Genomic DNA, 17500 nt, shown 5'->3' on the forward strand with positions numbered 1-17500 from the left:
GTTTATTGATTTATCTATGTATTTAATTTTTTTTTTTTTTTTTTTAGAGCAGCAGTCTCGAGCGAAACAAGTTCTTCCCTGACCAATCACGGTCAGTCACCTTTGAACGACTCCTCGTGGGCGAGAGAGGTCAGCGGTTGACCTGGAAGCAAAGAGGCTTGTTTCTTCTGAGGTCACAGCGGTGACTATGACAGTGTCGTATGTCGTGCACTCTGTGTCACATATTTTGAGACTTGGAAGCTACACAAACGCTTTTGACTGCAGAAGAAGTTTATCTCGTGGCGCAGTGGTTCAAGTTCTCGCCTGCCACTACGGCGGTCCGGGTTCGAATCCCTCCCAGTGCTGAAATAATTTCAGTATCGCTGTGCTACAGGTTGTTACTCCAACTGTCGTGGGCGGGGTGTTGGGTGTGTGTGTGTGCGTGTAAGGTCACACCATTACCCATAGACCGTCCTACGAGCTCTGAGCTCTCATCCGGGAGGTTAATAACTGTCGATCACTGAGTATCCTCCATCAGGTTTGCTGAGGACTGTGTATTCCCTCTGTGATTGATGGACGTATCTATCGAGTGAATTGATTGGGTTGCAAGGGTTCAAAGTGGGGTCTCATGATATGATTATCTCTAGACTTAAAATCTGATAGGGTGACGACGAGATGATTGTGTAAAATGCCATGACTGTACTCTCAGTCTGGGCCCTCTATTTGCTTTGCTCTTTTCGTACGAGAAATTAGGATGGAATTAATTATTCATATTTTGCCATATATCTTTATGATGTTGGTATTAATATAGAATTTGTCTTTGCACATGGTTTGATTTTTATATAAAAGAAAATGTGAATATTTTTCCTTCGCTTTTTGATATCTTTGATGATGTGACTGATCTCCTTTGTCCAAACTGTACCTTCCTGTAAGGCATCTTTTTTTGAGTTCTTCGTCGGAATTCTGAGCAATTTTGGCATGAGCGCTGCAATTCCTTTGTCGTAAAATTCCAGCTGTGCCTCCTGTTTTACATGTACAGTAAGGAGCAACATTTTTGGATTCTTCCCATCTTATGGCATGCAGTCGATTTCAACAATTTGAGAGGTAAGAAATGAATATTAATCAGAAACCTAACCTCACCTGACCTAACCTCACCTGACCTAACCTAACCTGACCTAACCTAACCTAACCTAAAAATTCTGCATGACGTAAAATGGAAAAGACCCATTTTTCTTTTACCCAACCAGTTTTTCATTATATAAAATCTAAATCATTCGTCTGACTTTTTTTTTTTTTTTGTCTATTCATGAAAATTATCTGACTGTAAGCGAAATAGGAAAATGTATGACGTACTCAATAGAAAAAAATCGTATTGACGTTGTGAAAATTGTAGAATGGGTCAGAACTTTTGCTTGGAGCTGTACGTCATTGCCCAATTTAAGACTATCTTTGTTTTCTTCCTCGAAGTACTTCTCGAGTCCTTGGTCGTCTATTCTTTTACTTTTCATTTCTAATACTGATGTCTTATCTGCGTACGTAGTCAAACGTTGTTGAGGCGCTATCACACTAGGCTATGTTTCCTTCGACTGTGAATTATTGAAAAAAGAAAGTTTCTCCACAGTGATTTGACGGCGGAAAAAGTTGTGGAGGTGGGCGGTGGTGGTGATTAATCTATACAATCGTTGAACCACGAACGATCATCGTTGAGCGATTATCGCACCGAGGAAAACATACCGTGACCCCGGTCGGTTAATCGCTCTGTGCCGCCCGGTAGCCCAGTGGTTACCGCGTCGAACTCACGAGCGGGTGGTCGTGAGTTGGATTCCCGGGAACCACTACAGCCTATGTTGCGTTGGTTCTTGTCAGCCCTGACCAGGCTCAATCTTCCAGGGGTTTCTCACTTCCCACGGCGTGGGAGTGGGATGGTGGGTGAGTCGACACCAAGGAATTTTATTCAGCTGAGGGGAACCTCGCTGTCCCGAGGAGGAATTTAATCCCTTTTTTGGGGCTAAAAAATGAACTGCACTTTGGGCTTTGCACTTGCTCAATTTTGGGCTTAAAAGAAAAGTACCATATTGGGCAAAAATGTCAATTTTGTCTATTTTTTCTAATTTTCTTTTGTATATAATTTTCTTGTTTTTCTTTTTCTTATTTGTTGGGCTAGAAAATAAAAATGCACTTTGGGCTTAAAAGAAAGGTGCCATTTTGGGGCGAAAATGTCAATTTTGCCTATTCCTCTAATTTTCTTTTTATATAATTTTCTTATATAAATCTTATTTCTTTTTCTTTTTTCTTTTTTCTTTTATTCATTTATTTTCTTTTTTTTCGATGGGACTCGATTGAATGTTGTGGGCTTCATTCAACTCCTCCAGGTATCGAAGTCGCTCCTGGTCCGGAACCACGCAGGAGGCGTTCTCCACTGTCGTGAGGGTGGGCTTGCCCTCCACGTCTCGACGTCACTCCTGGTCCGGAACCAGGCCGGAGGTGTCCGCCATTGCGGGGCGACTGGGCTCGGCCTCCGGTTCGGGCGGCTCCCTCCCGAGTCCCGAGTCGCCCTCGGGGAGAGCCTCCAGGGGCTTGTATCTTCCTGGAACCTGGAGGAGGAGGAGATGGCTGGCTCCTCGCATACCGAAGAAGAAGAAGAGACATCGTCGTCATCTTCTTCTTCTTCGTCGTCGTGCATCCAGCAAGGGAACCTCCATCCTTCGGATGATTCTCGCTTGCTGATGCAAAACACACAATGGGCTGGGTTGATGCTGAGGAGGTACTCTTCCATGAGGACCTCTTGAATGGTCCCTGGGGTCCTGGCGTCCTTTGTTGATTCTATCATTGGGCTTTGGCTCGTAGCTGGTGTTGGATCATCCGGGCGGGCGATCTTCGGAGGTAGACTCCGCCACGCCGGGGTATGCGGCCTCATGCAGGCTCTCCTCCAGCACAGGGCGCCGTCGTTGAACATAATTCCCTCCACAAGTCAGGACTTCCACGGAATCGAGGCTCAGCACGTGTGACTCCGCTTGTCGCATCTCCGTTTGCTGCCGATGCTCGTGGTCAGTCGCGGTCATTATCATCATCCTTATTATTATCATCATTATCATTATCATTGTCATCATTATCATCATTAACATCATCATTATCATCATCATTATCATCATCATTATCATCATTATCATCACCATTATCATCATCATTACTATCATCATTATCATCATTATCATCGTTATCATCATTATCATCATTATCATCATTATCATCATTATCATCATCATAATCATTATCATCATTATCATCATCATCATAATCATTATCATTATTATAATTTTCATCATTATCATCATAATTAACATCATCATTATCATAATTATCAACATAATCATTATCATCATTATCATTTTCATCATTATCATCTTTATCATTATCGTCAATATCATCCTTACGATCATTATCATTGTTATAATTATCATTATTATAATTATCATTACTATAACTATCATTATTATTATTATCGTTATTATTATAGTCGTTATTTTTATTATTATCGTTATCATTATCGTTGTTATTATTATCGTTGTTATTATTATCGTTGTTATTGTTATCGTTGTTATTATTTTTGTTGTTATTATTATCGTTGTTATTATTAACTTTATTATTATCGTTGTTATTATTATCGTTGTTTTTTCTATCGTTGTTATTATTATTGTTGTTATTATTGTTATTATTATTTTTGTTATTATTATTGTTGTTGTTATTGTTGTTATTAATATTGTTATTATTGTTGCTATTATTATTTTTGTTATTATTATTGTTGTTATTATTATTATTGTTGTTATTATTGTTATTATTATTGTTGTTATTATTTTTGTTATTATTATTGTTGTTATTATTATTGGTGATACCATTGTTGTTATTATTATTGTTATTATTGTTATCATTATTATTATTATATGTTATTATTATTGTTGTTAATTTTATTGTTGCTGTTACTATTGTCGTTATTATTATTATTATTATTATTATTATTATTATTATTATTATTATTATTATTATTATTATTATTATTATTATTATTATTATTATTATTATTGTGGATAGGAGGTAAGGGAACACGGGCTGAGGGAAATACTTTTATTCCTGACTAGTTTCGCCTGAGTGGCTTCTTCAGAGGAACATAGTTTGAAGTCAAGTTGGTCAATATATATGGCAAAAGAAGGAACGTGGTAAAGTGTCAGGTTGGTCCCCCACTCGACCTCATCTGTCGGTGTGGCGGATTGTCACAGCAGGTGGACCAAGTATCCTCCTGTTGTTCGCGTGGCTGAAACGTCCGTCTGGATCAGGGGCTCTGTGTTTATTATTCATTACGATAAAGTGTGCTGCTGCTTTAGCCCATATTAAATCCCCAGTCCTCTTATTGATGTTATCATGGATGTTGATAAAAACGGACTCCATCGCCTTTCTTTCCTGCCGTGAAATGTTATCCATGAGAATTTTTGCCTGGTCCCATTTTGGTAGAAACTGTTCCTCTGAAGAAGCCACTTAGGCGAAACTAGTAATAAAAGTATTTCCCTCAGCCCGTGTTCCCTTACCTCCTATCCACATTCGTCACAATGTATACACATTATTATTATTATTATTATTATTATTATTATTGTTATTATTGTTGTTATTATCATTGTTCTTCTTATTATTATCATTATTGTTATTATTATTGCTGTTATTACTATTGTTTTATTATTATTGTTGATATTATTATTGTTGCTATTATTATTGTTATCATTATTATTGTTGTTATTATTATTGGTGTTATTATAGTTATTATTATTATTGTTATTATTATTGTTATTATTATTGTTATATTGTTATTATTATTATTGTTGTTATTGTTATTTTCATTATTACTATTAGTGTTATCATTATTGTTGGTATTGTTATTATTGTTATTATTATCATTAATATTATTATTATTATTATTATTATTATTATCATTATCATTTTATTATCATTATTATCATTATTATCATTATTATTATTATAATTATTACCATAATTATTATTATTATTATTATTATTATATTATTATTATTTTGATGATTATTATTATTATTATTAATTACTAATTATTATTATTATCATTTTATCATAATCATTTTTATTATTATTTTTATCATTATCATTTCTATGATCATCATTATTTTTTATTCTATTATCATTATTATTTTTATTATTATTATCATTATTTTTATCATTATTATCATTATTATCATTATCATCATTATTATCATTATTATCATTATCATTATTATTTTTATTATTATTATCGTTATTATTTTCATTATTATTATCGTTATTATTAATTATTATTATTATTATTATTATTATTATTATTGTCATTATTGTTATTATTATTATTATCATTATTATTATTGTTATTATTATCATTTATATATATATATATATATATATATATATATATATAATATATATATATATTTATTTATTTTACCACTAGAATTGGGCTCAGTCGGTCGTACCGTGATACCCTAGACGCCACTGCCATCCGTATTTATACATGTATTTATCATAAGAAAAAAAAATCCAGGAACGTCTGATATACAGTTGAGTTGGCAGCTCTGATGACCATCTCCTCCACTGTCCAACCGAGCCCTAATAACAAATTCTTCTGATTGGCTGTGTTTTCCCCTCTTTTGTCAGACACTCCAAAAGGATAAGCATGGTTCATGAAGAACACCTGGGGCCGTATACACAAAACTTTTTTGTTAGCCTTAACAATCTCTGCTAGCTAACAGAAAACCACTAAAAGTTATACACCAATGCTTAACTAACAACTGTTAGCTAGCAAACAGTTGTTTGTCAAGTACCGCTAAACAGCGCTGAAGTTAGCAGCTTATGAACATGTAAATGGACGTATTATCAAAAATTGCACACATAAAACAGTGTTATTAATGCAGTTGTTCAGAATTTATTAATAAAGTATCATGATAGCACATAGATATCGTATGTATGGGTTTTTAGAAGTACTTATTAACCAACGACAGATATTTTTGGACGAAGGCGCATTGTACAGGCGGCCGTGCCACAGACAAATCTTCCGACAGAAGACTTTTTTTTTTTTTTTTTTTAACTTATTACGCATTAGCGTCATACAGTGGGGGAGGTTTTCATAATGAATGTAGGAAGGCAACTGGTATGCACATGCTTACACACGTACACATACACTTATATACACATACAAATACATGGGTTGCAGGTAACATATACGACACTGGGTATTGTACATTCATTCAAAGGGGAATAAGACTGAGATGTCACGCAGGGCATCAGGTATTATGAGAACCCACCAAAGCGGGGGTAACGGACAAGTATTTCATCTAATCTATTTTGTGATAGGAGATGACGACAGATTGCATCTAATGGTAGTCCCTGGGGTATTAGATGTTTTACAGTGGGGCACGCTAGGCAGTAGTGCTCGATGGTGTTGGCTAGTGGAGCGTGGCATAGGCGACATTCTGTGAATACAGGCTCGCCCTCCACCCCGGCGACCTGCCACGGTGGACGGTAGCCTAGTCGCAGTCGGGCTGAGACAACATTGTGGCGACGAACCATAAGTCCCTTGCGGCGGTACTTGTATTTGTGGCGGCATACGGATTCGTAGTGGGTGATGGTGACACTGAAGGGTCTCTCGATGTCCCGTCGACGTTGCTCAGGCAGAAGTGCAGCGGAGCGGACCCTGTTGAGGTAACATAGCAGGGAGAGAGGTCGTCCATCACCACGACGGGGGAGTCGGCAGGCTTCTTTTGCTAGGCGGTCTACTTTGGTGTTGTGGTGCAAACCTACATGAGATGGAATCCAAATAAATTCAATGCAGAGATTACGGATAGTTAGTAGGGATAGAAAGGAAAGGATTTGTTGTACAACAGAATAGTGAGTGGGATGAATAGCGGTGAGGGATTGCAGTGCAGGCTTAGAGTCACATATAATGACAGCATTCACTCCTCTTTGGCAAACGAGACTGATAGCATCTAAGATGGCGTATAGTTCACACAACGTGGAGCTGGAGTGATCTCTGAGTCGACGGCCGACCCAGCCCTCAGGAGGCGGCGGTAGGTCAGGTGAGTAGACTGCTCCTCCAGCTGCACCATCCGATTGTAGTGACCCGTCAGTGTAGAGGCGATGCGGAGCAGTGATGGAGGATGTTACCTGGGTAACATGTTCCAAGGCTAGCTGTAGTTGTAGAGGAGGTGGGTCACATTTTGCTGTAGGAGTGAAGCTAACCACAGGCGATGGTAGCGTCCACGGGGGAGGGCCTGGGGGTATGTCAGCTACTGGTACTTGTAAATCTAGGCTGCGAATGAAGGAGGAGATAGACTTTATAAGCCGGCGACCGGGGGGCATGAGGCGGGGGACGGGCGGAGCGGGGCCGAGAGAATCTCTGACCAGTGCTGTGAAGTGCGGTGAGATGTGGGGAAAGTGTATACACTTAACTGTGAGGCAGGTGACATTAGAATAAATCCTCTCAACTAGGGATGGAAGCCGTAATTCCCGTTGCATGTTGACAATTCTGGTAGTCATTGGGCAACCGAGAATGATTCTCATGGCTTTATTCTGAAAAATCTCCAGTGGCTCTAAAGCATATCGAGGAAGTTGAATTAAGGCAGGGGAGAGGTAATCAACAACAGAGCGTATAAAAGTAATATAGACAGTTCTGGCCACGGGGATGGAGATACCGGAAGAGTTGTTGGTGAGCCACTGGAGAGGCCGGAGCCGACGTTGGAGACGATCTAGCAATTCACGAATTACGGTATGGGATTGACGCCGGGCAGAAAGAGTTTCCGAGATTCGTACTGGTGCACCAAGGTAGCAGTACTGGGAGCTTAGTGGGATGATGCAGTCTCCAATCATGAACTCTGGCAGCGTGGCAGGAGGGCGGTAGGAGAAAATTCTGCTCTTCTGTGGGGAAGCAACAAGGCCACAGTTAGCAGAAGCTTGGGAGAGAGAAGTAAGAAAGAGTTGTAGGTGTGTTGGGGAGGTAGAGTGAATACATAGATCATCTGCATAGCATGTAATTGTGACCTCAGGAATAGTGGGCAAAGACGTGAGGAGACGATGCATAAGTATATTAAAGAGAAATGGACTTAGTACCCCTCCTTGAGGAGTGCCGAGATGAAAATCCCGTGAGGAGCTGTAGGCACCGCTAAAGAAGACACGGGAGGTCCGGTTACTGAGGTAGCCCTTAATCCATCGTAGTAATTTACCCTTAATTCCAAAGTCAATTAATTGATCTAAAATAACGTCTCGGTTTGCTATATCAAATGCACTTTTTAGATCTATAAATGCCACAACACTGTCACGGGAGAGGCGAGAATATAAGTCGACGAGGCAGTGATGGGTGCTGCGTTGGGGTAGAAAGCCGAAGAGACGTGGAGAAAGGCGATCTTGTAGTTGGTACATCAGTCGGGTGAGCAAGATTCTTTCCATTACTTTGCAGAAGCAGGATGTAAGGGAGATGGGCCTGAAATTTGCTGTACCGGGCTTGGGTATGGGGATTATTGTACTCGTGGTCCAGGCATGTGGGATATATCCATCTCGTAGACACATATTGTAGAGGCGAAGGAGGGGGTTACCGGGTACACGGTGTAGTACACAGTGTAGGTAATGCCATCATCCCCAGGGGACGTGGCTTTACCTCTCAAGAGAGCACGTCGTAGTTCATCTTCAGTGATTGGTATATTTTCTTCATCATCCTCTTGCAGCAGAGCATGTACTAAGCGGAGTCCACGAGCAAAAGCACCGGAGGAGAGGGCATCCTGGACGGGGGTAGGTAGGTTGGCAGGGTTGGACTGGTTTGACCACGTGACGATGAGCTGTTCGGCAAATACGGTGGGGGAATGATGACGGGCAGTAGCAGGAGTCTTCTTAATTACCCTGCGAATAAGGTGCCACATGGAGGCTACACTAGTTTGGTGATTAATTCTGTCCGTGAATCTCTTCCAGGAGTCAACAGAAGACTCAACAATTATTTCAGAGGACATAGACATGGCAGAAGAAACACAGAAAAAGAAAAGGAAGCCAAACTGGTCGCAAGAGGAAACACTCCTCTTGATCAACGTGATTATGGAGAAAAAATAATTATAAATGGGCGATTCAAGCCAAGTTTAAACCACAAGGATAAGAGGGAGGCATGACAAAGCACGTTGATGCTATGGTATTGTTTTCTGTTTACATATAAATGTTCATCGACACTTGGAGCCCCAATTCTAATGTTTGTGCCATCTATGGTACCCACAACACCGGGAAACCTACAGTCTTCCATGAACTCTGGTTGTTTTACTTGCACTTCTTTGCGAGTCAATGGGAATTTTACAAACTGAGTTACAATATCTGGTTCTGATAGTGCATCAATTGTTTGAGTAATGACTCGGCTGATTGATGCTTGCGAGGTCCCAAATTCGTCACTGCTGCATTTTACCTGTGGCTAAATATCATAGGGTAATTGCCACCTTCGTCTCAGGACTCGGTGGTCGATTCCGTTCTGTTCGGGATTGAAGTTTGTCCCTCACTAAATCAGCCATTTTTATTATACCAGCACGGTTCATTCTGAAGCGTTTGATGAGTTCGTCGTCATTGTACTCGTTAAATATGTCCCGTCGCTGTCGATAAACTCGCAGTCATCTTTTTAGTTGTTGTTGCTCCGCCATCTTCTCTACTAACAGGAACTTGTTAAGAGCTTAATAGTCCTCCTCAGCACTTTTATCTTAACAGTACTTTTAAGGCCCTAACAAGTTTTCTGTATCCACTGTTAGTGCTTAACAGCTAAATGTTAGCCTTAACAGGAATTTGTTACCCTTAACAGCTATTTGTTAGTGCTAACAAGTTTTGTGTATACGGCCCCTGGAAGGGGAGAGGCTGGGATGACAAACAGGTACGAATGATTTGTAAATCGTTTGTATACGAATATTCACTATTTTTGTCTCTGTTCTGCAAGTGAGTCCAACATGGCCACAATTGTGTTTTCTAAATAATTTCTGTTGCTGCTAAGCAATGGAAACGTTCAGCACCAACGAAACATATCCTGATTAACCCTGTCGGTGAACCAGCCACCAGTCAGCTTTTATTTGGCTTAGGATAAAAACTGCACAAAAAACGGGAAGGAGGAGGAGGAGGAGGAACAGAGGGAAAGAGGAAGGAGGAGCCGAGGGAATGGACTCGATGGAGGGAGGATGGGGGAAGGAAGAGGTAATGAGGGGGAGGAGATTTTTCCAAAGTGTGCGTTTAAGCAACAGTTTGAATTCTAAACCCATAATAAAAACATGGTGATGGTCTCTCCATCAATTCTTGCATTATCTGTCTCGCCCAAACGGACCGTGTGATTATGTTGTTTGTGTGTTTTGACTTTTCCTACATTATTTTCCACTGGATATGTTAAATAGCATTTGTATTGCAACATTAAATAAAAAGATGTTTTCCAGTGTCCAGATTGACAAACAGACATGGGGAAAATATTATAAGTATAAATTCGAAAAATATTAATTACAAGTGTGTGAAATGTTATGAAATTAAACAGAAGCGAAGAAATAATTATTTCCATCCGATCACAGCGACACGGGCCCAAACAAACATAGCAACGGGTACACACATTTTCAATATTTAACACAATAACACACTTGTACGTGAGTAAACAGGAGTTTTTAATAACATATCGATTTATGGAACAAACTTCGTAGGTATACAAATGCCATTTCTACAGAATTTGCGTCATGCGGTATTTTCCTTTCTTTCGTATGTAACTTCGTATCCTGCATTTGCCGCAGGACGCCACAGTTTAATACCGCGGTAGTCTAATGGAAAAAAATAATCTAGCGTAAATTTCATATTGATGTTAATGCTCTAACAAATGTATAGTTACCTCAGGAATTGTGGCTCATTTCACCACACAAATAGCATATCTTGCCCTTAGTGTTTCCCAGCAAGTTCCAACTTTTCCCAGTAGCAAGATACTCACTTTGGATGCCATAAATCAAAGTGAGTAGCAAAAGCAAATAGCATACCAGTGAGAAATGACTAGTGTGCTGCCACCTTCAATCAAATCAAATCAGCCATTCTGAGTCCATTGCTGAACAAGGCCTCTTTCATAGCATTCCATGATTCGAACGACCGCGCCAACCTCTGCCACGTTACTCATGTAAACTTCTCATCTCTTCTCTCCAGCTTTTATCTGGTCTCCCTCTTCCACGCATCCCATCTCGCGGCATCCACTCAATAACACATTTGCGCCATCGCTCATCAGTCGTTCGCACTCACATGACTAATTCCACATCCTTTCTTTTACTTGTTACCGTAGCATAGTCACCCCCGTGTGTATTGTGTTTTCTGTTGTGTTGTCTTCCGTTTTCTTCGTCTCACGCAAGCGCAGTTTCGCCAGACGAAATCAAAGTATTTTGAAGATGAACATATCTGCGTATATGTTATATATTTAAAATTGTTACATTCTAATTAGTGTGTGAGAATTCAAGGAAGTATTTGCTTTAATTTCTTGTGATGTATGAACAATGTATTATTTATGTTTACGACGTATGTATGTCAACATGTCCGTTGTTGGAACTTGTTTATTTTGAATGTGGAGCCAAGAAAGGATTCACGCTTCCTCTTTCCTTCTTGCAATCAATAGAGCAACACGTATGTTGTATTACTGGGGGATTCAGCTTACACATGCATAAATTAGCATGTTTACCATTAAGATAAATGGGGGTTATTGTTGTTGTAAAGAAGGAAAGAGCAAACTATATAAGATATGTGAAATTGTAATTTGCGTGGCATTGAAAGTTCATTATCTTGATTATATTTTGAGACTGATTGGGTACTCTATGATCATGTTTAATATTCATGCATATACATGTCATGTCATTGCAGCCATATGGTGGTGAATTATTTCATTGAGATTAATGTAAAGTACAGTCCTTTAAGATAGGTGTCACAACTTTGGGTTGTGACACACGCCCTATTATTTCTTCTCCTTTTCCTGCGACTGCTTGCAAACCGCAGTTCCCAAATACTTTCGCTCAAGGGACTCGCCGACACCGTAGGCTTCACACCTTTTCGTCTCCTTTCAGCCCTTCTCGGCTATCAATTTCCTCTACTCTATAGAATTGCCGGAACTCTTAAAGCCTCTAGCAACTACTTCTTTATATTTCCCTTCTCCTTATCTTCATTAACTGTTGTGCCAATTTGGCAATCAATTGCAGTGCATTAATGATTTTAAGAATGTAATGGTAAGATTGGAGTACCTCTACCTCGCAGTTTTACTGTTTCTCCATGCCTTAGTTGTAACGTGCTACTTTATGACTAGAATTGGTGTATTTCACCCAAGCGTTACCCTTCGAATGGGTTCCATAACGATTTTACCCCCACCCCCACCCTGCGCGCTTGCCATTTATTGTTTAGGCTAGTTTAATTAGGCTAGTTAGGATCATATCGTCCTCTCTCGTGTCTAGTGACTACCTCAAAAGACTACTAGAAATGATCCAACTTCAACATAAACGTTGCACTACATTCCCTTTGGAACTAGAGATTTGAAATTAGGAACACCGGCAACAGTGTATGGGCAAGCAGTTGATCCGACGCCCGCAGACAGTGCCGGGCACCAGCAGATAACCTCGGGTTCACACAGGGTGAGGTGGGCCTCACGTGCTCTCGGAAGATCAAACGTGCCCCACCCTCCCATGGGGTGACTATCGAGGATTTTACACATTAATTCGACTCGTTTAATCACCGTCAGCCGTGCAAGAGTGATTCTGGTGATTAGTGTCCCGGAGAACTATTGAATTGAGACCAGTGTCATCTCGACCAGTGCCACCTCGACCAGGAACGTGTTTGATCGGTGCTGCGACGAGTTTCGCCTTCAGTGACTATAAAACTTAATGTGTGCATGTCGAACCTCCTTTCGGGACACAAGAACCGATTTTTTGAGAAATCTGGAAAGAGAGGTCTTCGGAATAGAGCCACCTCCGTCCAAACGTGGGCCAACAACGAGGACAGCCATATTTCCCGCCGCCCTCAACATCATGTGTATCCATCGACAGCACCCGCATCCAGCCTGAAAGAGGGACCCGTGCCTATTTGAAGACACCCCCACAACCGGAAGAATCCACGGAGAGATGTTAGTTAGGACTTAAAGCGCGCAGGGCTAGCCAGGTAGAATACATAAGTGAAATTTGACATTTAATTTAAAGTGGACCTCAAAGATTCAAATTGCATGTCAGTTACCCTTATTGTGAAAACAGTGCCAATAAAAAACATTGTAGCATGTTTTATTTGATTAGCCTGGGATTGTGATCTACTTCATGAGTTGCCCTCCCCCCTCCCTTTTGAGAAATACACGCGCGCCGAGAAGGGAGCGCGCGTGGTCCCGGCCGGTGACTCAAATCTCCTGGATCTTGGCTCCCACTGCAGCTATCCCTCTTCGCCAATTCCCCAAGGTATGAAAATTCTCATGCCCTCCACAACCACCACCTCCACCTTCCACTGTCCAGGAATTTCGGGACAATATGTATTTAATATAATAATTGAATTTATTTGTATTGTGTTGAATGTAATTCATGAATAATTATTGTGGAGATCAGAATCTCAGTACAGATCTACTGGATGCAAGTAATGTTAATTAATCTTTATGTTCTACCTTACATGTATAAGAATATGTACGAGTATTATGATAGCATGTAATGAAGATATAATCAATATAACTTTTAGTTCAATATATGAAAATAATTATCTCCATCTTTACCTAACCTCAATAGTGATATATGATATAGATGATACTGAAAAGAGTTATTTCTATTTGTCACCCACCTTTAAGGGATGAGGCAATATATGTGAGTTATTATTGTCATCTATTCTCGAGAAACTAAAGGGCCATTTACACTATCAAACAGTTTGCCAAACCCAGTTTGTCAAACAAGTGTTTGAAGTGACGTTTGACCTTGTGAATGGTTGTCAAACACGTTTGTCAAACATGTTTGTCAAATATGTTTGTTAAACATGCTTGACCACTAAATAACCAATTCACACCGCCAAGCGTCACTTCAATCACTTGTTTGACAAAACGTTTGACCTTGTAAATGGCCCTTTACAGGAACAATATATATTTTTACACAGTTTCAAGTTACCCTTATGTTCGGTGACGGACTTTCGAGCATTTGTCCTGGCGAAATACGGTCGATTTTATGGAGGTGAGGTGGTCTTTTGTGACCTAAACGGAGGTCTCGGTCCATCGAGTCTCCTTTCATAGTCAAGACCTCCACCTGACATGCAGAAGATCGTCCGTCCTTAGCCAGAACAAGATATATAATGTGCGTCACCGCGTGGCGGAGGTTGAGGAAATCATCATGGCAGCAGCATTGAAATGTTGTAATATCGAACCTGATCCATGCTGCTTGAGAGCTATGCTAAGTAATGTATTATTATATATAACAGTTCACTTATCATAATAGTGACTATTCGTAAAAAAAATATAAAAAAATCGAATAACACAACAGTAACGAAATGTATAATTGTATAGTTTGTGATACACCATGGGTATCAGTAACAGTACATCGCTCATTCTTTAATGATTTATTTATATGCTTATCTATTTATCTCTTTATCTATTAATTCAATTTATCTCTTTATCTCTTTACATATTAATTCAATTTATCTCTCTATCTCTCTATCTCTCTCTCCTTATCTCTCTCCTTATCTCTCCCCTTATCTCTCTCTCCTTATCTCTCTCCTTATCTCTCTCTCCTTATCTCTCTCTTCTTATCTCTCTCTCCTTATATCTCTCTTCTTATCTCTCTCTCCTTATCTCTGTCCTTATCTCTCTCCTTATCTCTCCTTATCTCTCTCCTTATCTCTCACCTTATCTCCTTATCTCTCTCTCCTTATCTCCTTATCAATCTCCTTATCTCTCTCCTTATCTCCTTATCTTTCTCTCCTTATTTCCTTATCTCTCTCTCCTTCTCTCCTTCTCTCTTTCTCTCTTTCTCTCTTTATCTATTAATTCAATTGATCTCTATCTCTTTCTTTCTCTCTTTATCTCTTTATATATTAATTTAATTTATCTCTATCTCTTTCTTTATCTCTTTATCTATTAATTCAATTTATCTCTCTCTTTATCTATTAATTCAATTTATCTCATCTCTTTATCTATTAATTCAATTTATCTCTATCTCTTTATCTTTTAATTCAATTTATCTCTCTTTATATATTAATTCAATTTATCTCTTTATCTATTCAATTGATCTCTATCTCTTTATCTATTAATTCAATCTATCTCTCTATCTCTTTATTAATTCAATTATCTCTATCTCTTTATCTATTAATTCAATTTATCTCGCTATCTCTTTATTAATTCAATTATCTCTATCTCTTTATCTATTAATTCAATTTATCTCTATCTATTTATCTATTAATTCAATTTATCCATTTCTCTCTATCTCTCTATCTCTTAATATAATCTATCTCTATTAATTCAATTTATCTCTTTCTATTAATTCATCTCTATATCTATTAATTCAATTTATCTCTCTCTCTTTATCTATTAATCAAATTTCTATCTCTGTCACTCTCTATCTCTCTATCCCTCCCTCCCTGTCACTCCGTCTCTATCTCTATCTATATATCTATATATTTATTCATTTATCTATATACCTATTTATTTGTTTATTGATTTATACATTCATTTATTATTTGTTTATTGATTTATCTATGTATTTAATTTTGTTTTTTAGAGCAGCAGTCTCGAGCGAAACAAGTTCTTCCCTGACCAATGACGGTGACTATGACAGTGTCGCTTGTCGTGTACTCTGTGTCACATATTTTGAGACTTGGAAGCTACACAATCGCTTTTGACTGCAGAAGAAGTTTATCTCGTGGCGCAGTGGTTAAAGATCTCGCCTGCCACTACGGCATTCCGGGTTCGAATCCCTCCCAGTGCTGAAATAATTTCAGTATCGCTGTGCTGCGGGTTGTTACTGCAACTGTCGTGGGCGGGGTGTTTGGTGTGTGTGTGTGTGCGTGTAAGGTCACACCATTACCCATAGACCGTCCTACGAGCTCTGAGCTCTCATCCGGGAGGTTAATAACTGTCAATCACGAGTCCAACACGTGATCCAAGACCATGGTGAATCACATGGCAGCAGCCGGGTCAAGTATAAAAAGCCCTTGTAAGGAGTTGAACCAAATGTACATAAACCCGTTGTACGTTGTCCAATCGTAGTCAAAGATATTAGAATGACCTCTGAGTATCCTCCACCAGGTTTGCTGAGCACTGTGTATTCCCTCTGTGATTGATGGACGTATCTATCGAGTGAATTGATTGGGTTGCAAGGGTTCAAAGTGGGGTCTCATGATATGATTATCTCTAGACTTAAAATCTGATAGGGTGACGACGAGATGATTGTGTAAAATGCCATGACTGTACTCTCAGTCTGGGCCCTCTATTTGCTTTGCTCTTTTCGTACGAGAAATTAGGATGGAATTAATTATTCATATTTTGCCATATATCTTTATGATGTTGGTATTAATATAGAATTTGTCTTTGCACATGGTTTGATTTTTATATAAAAGAAAATGTGAATATTTTTCCTTCGCTTTATGATATCTTTGATGATGTGACTGATCTCCTTTGTCCAAACTGTACCTTCCTGTAAGGCATCTTTTTTTGAGTTCTTCGTCGGAATTCTGAGCAATTTTGGCATGAGCGGTCTAATTCCTTTGCCGTAAAATTCCAGCTGTGACTCTCTGTTTTACGTCTACAGTAAGGAGGAACATTTTTGGATTTTTCCCATCTTACGGCATGCAGTCGATTTCAACAACTTTAGAGGTAAGAAATGAATATTAATCTGAAACCTAACCTCACCTGACCTAACCTAACCTAAACTGACCTAATCTAACCTAAAAATTCTGCATGACGTAAAATGGAAAAGACCCATTTTTTTTTTACCCAACCAGAGTTTTTCATGATATAAAATCTAAATCATTCGTCTGACTTTTGTTTTGTCTATTTAAGAAAATTATCTGACTGTAAGCGAAATAGGAAAATGTATGACGTACTCGATAGAAAAAAGTCATACTGACGTTGTGAAAACTGTAGAATGGGGCAGAACTTTTGCTTGCAGCTTCACGTCATTGCCCAATTTGAGACTAACTCGTTTCGTTCTCTTTTGTATATGCATGATTAACAGAAAATGTAATATGTGTAATGGAAAACTGCGCTAATTTTGTAAGATAAAATCGTTTCTACTTATTTGTTTACTTGGTAGATTTTTGAGGTCCCTGTACACAGTCTTGGTGGTCCACCGCTGCTTCTAGACCTGGCGTCCCACTGCAGAATAGCCACTTGATCTGGTATGGTATCAGAGGTTCTACATCTGCCGGTGTAGACCAGAACTGGGTGCTCGTCTGTCACAGATTTTTAGGAACCTGTCTAGCGTACATTTGAACTTGTTCATTAGACAACCAGTGATGTTCCTCA

Source organism: Oratosquilla oratoria, chromosome 30 (assembly GCF_046742065.1).
Source record: "Oratosquilla oratoria isolate Oo_2021 chromosome 30, ASM4674206v1, whole genome shotgun sequence".
Classification (NCBI taxonomy): domain Eukaryota; kingdom Metazoa; phylum Arthropoda; class Malacostraca; order Stomatopoda; family Squillidae; genus Oratosquilla; species Oratosquilla oratoria.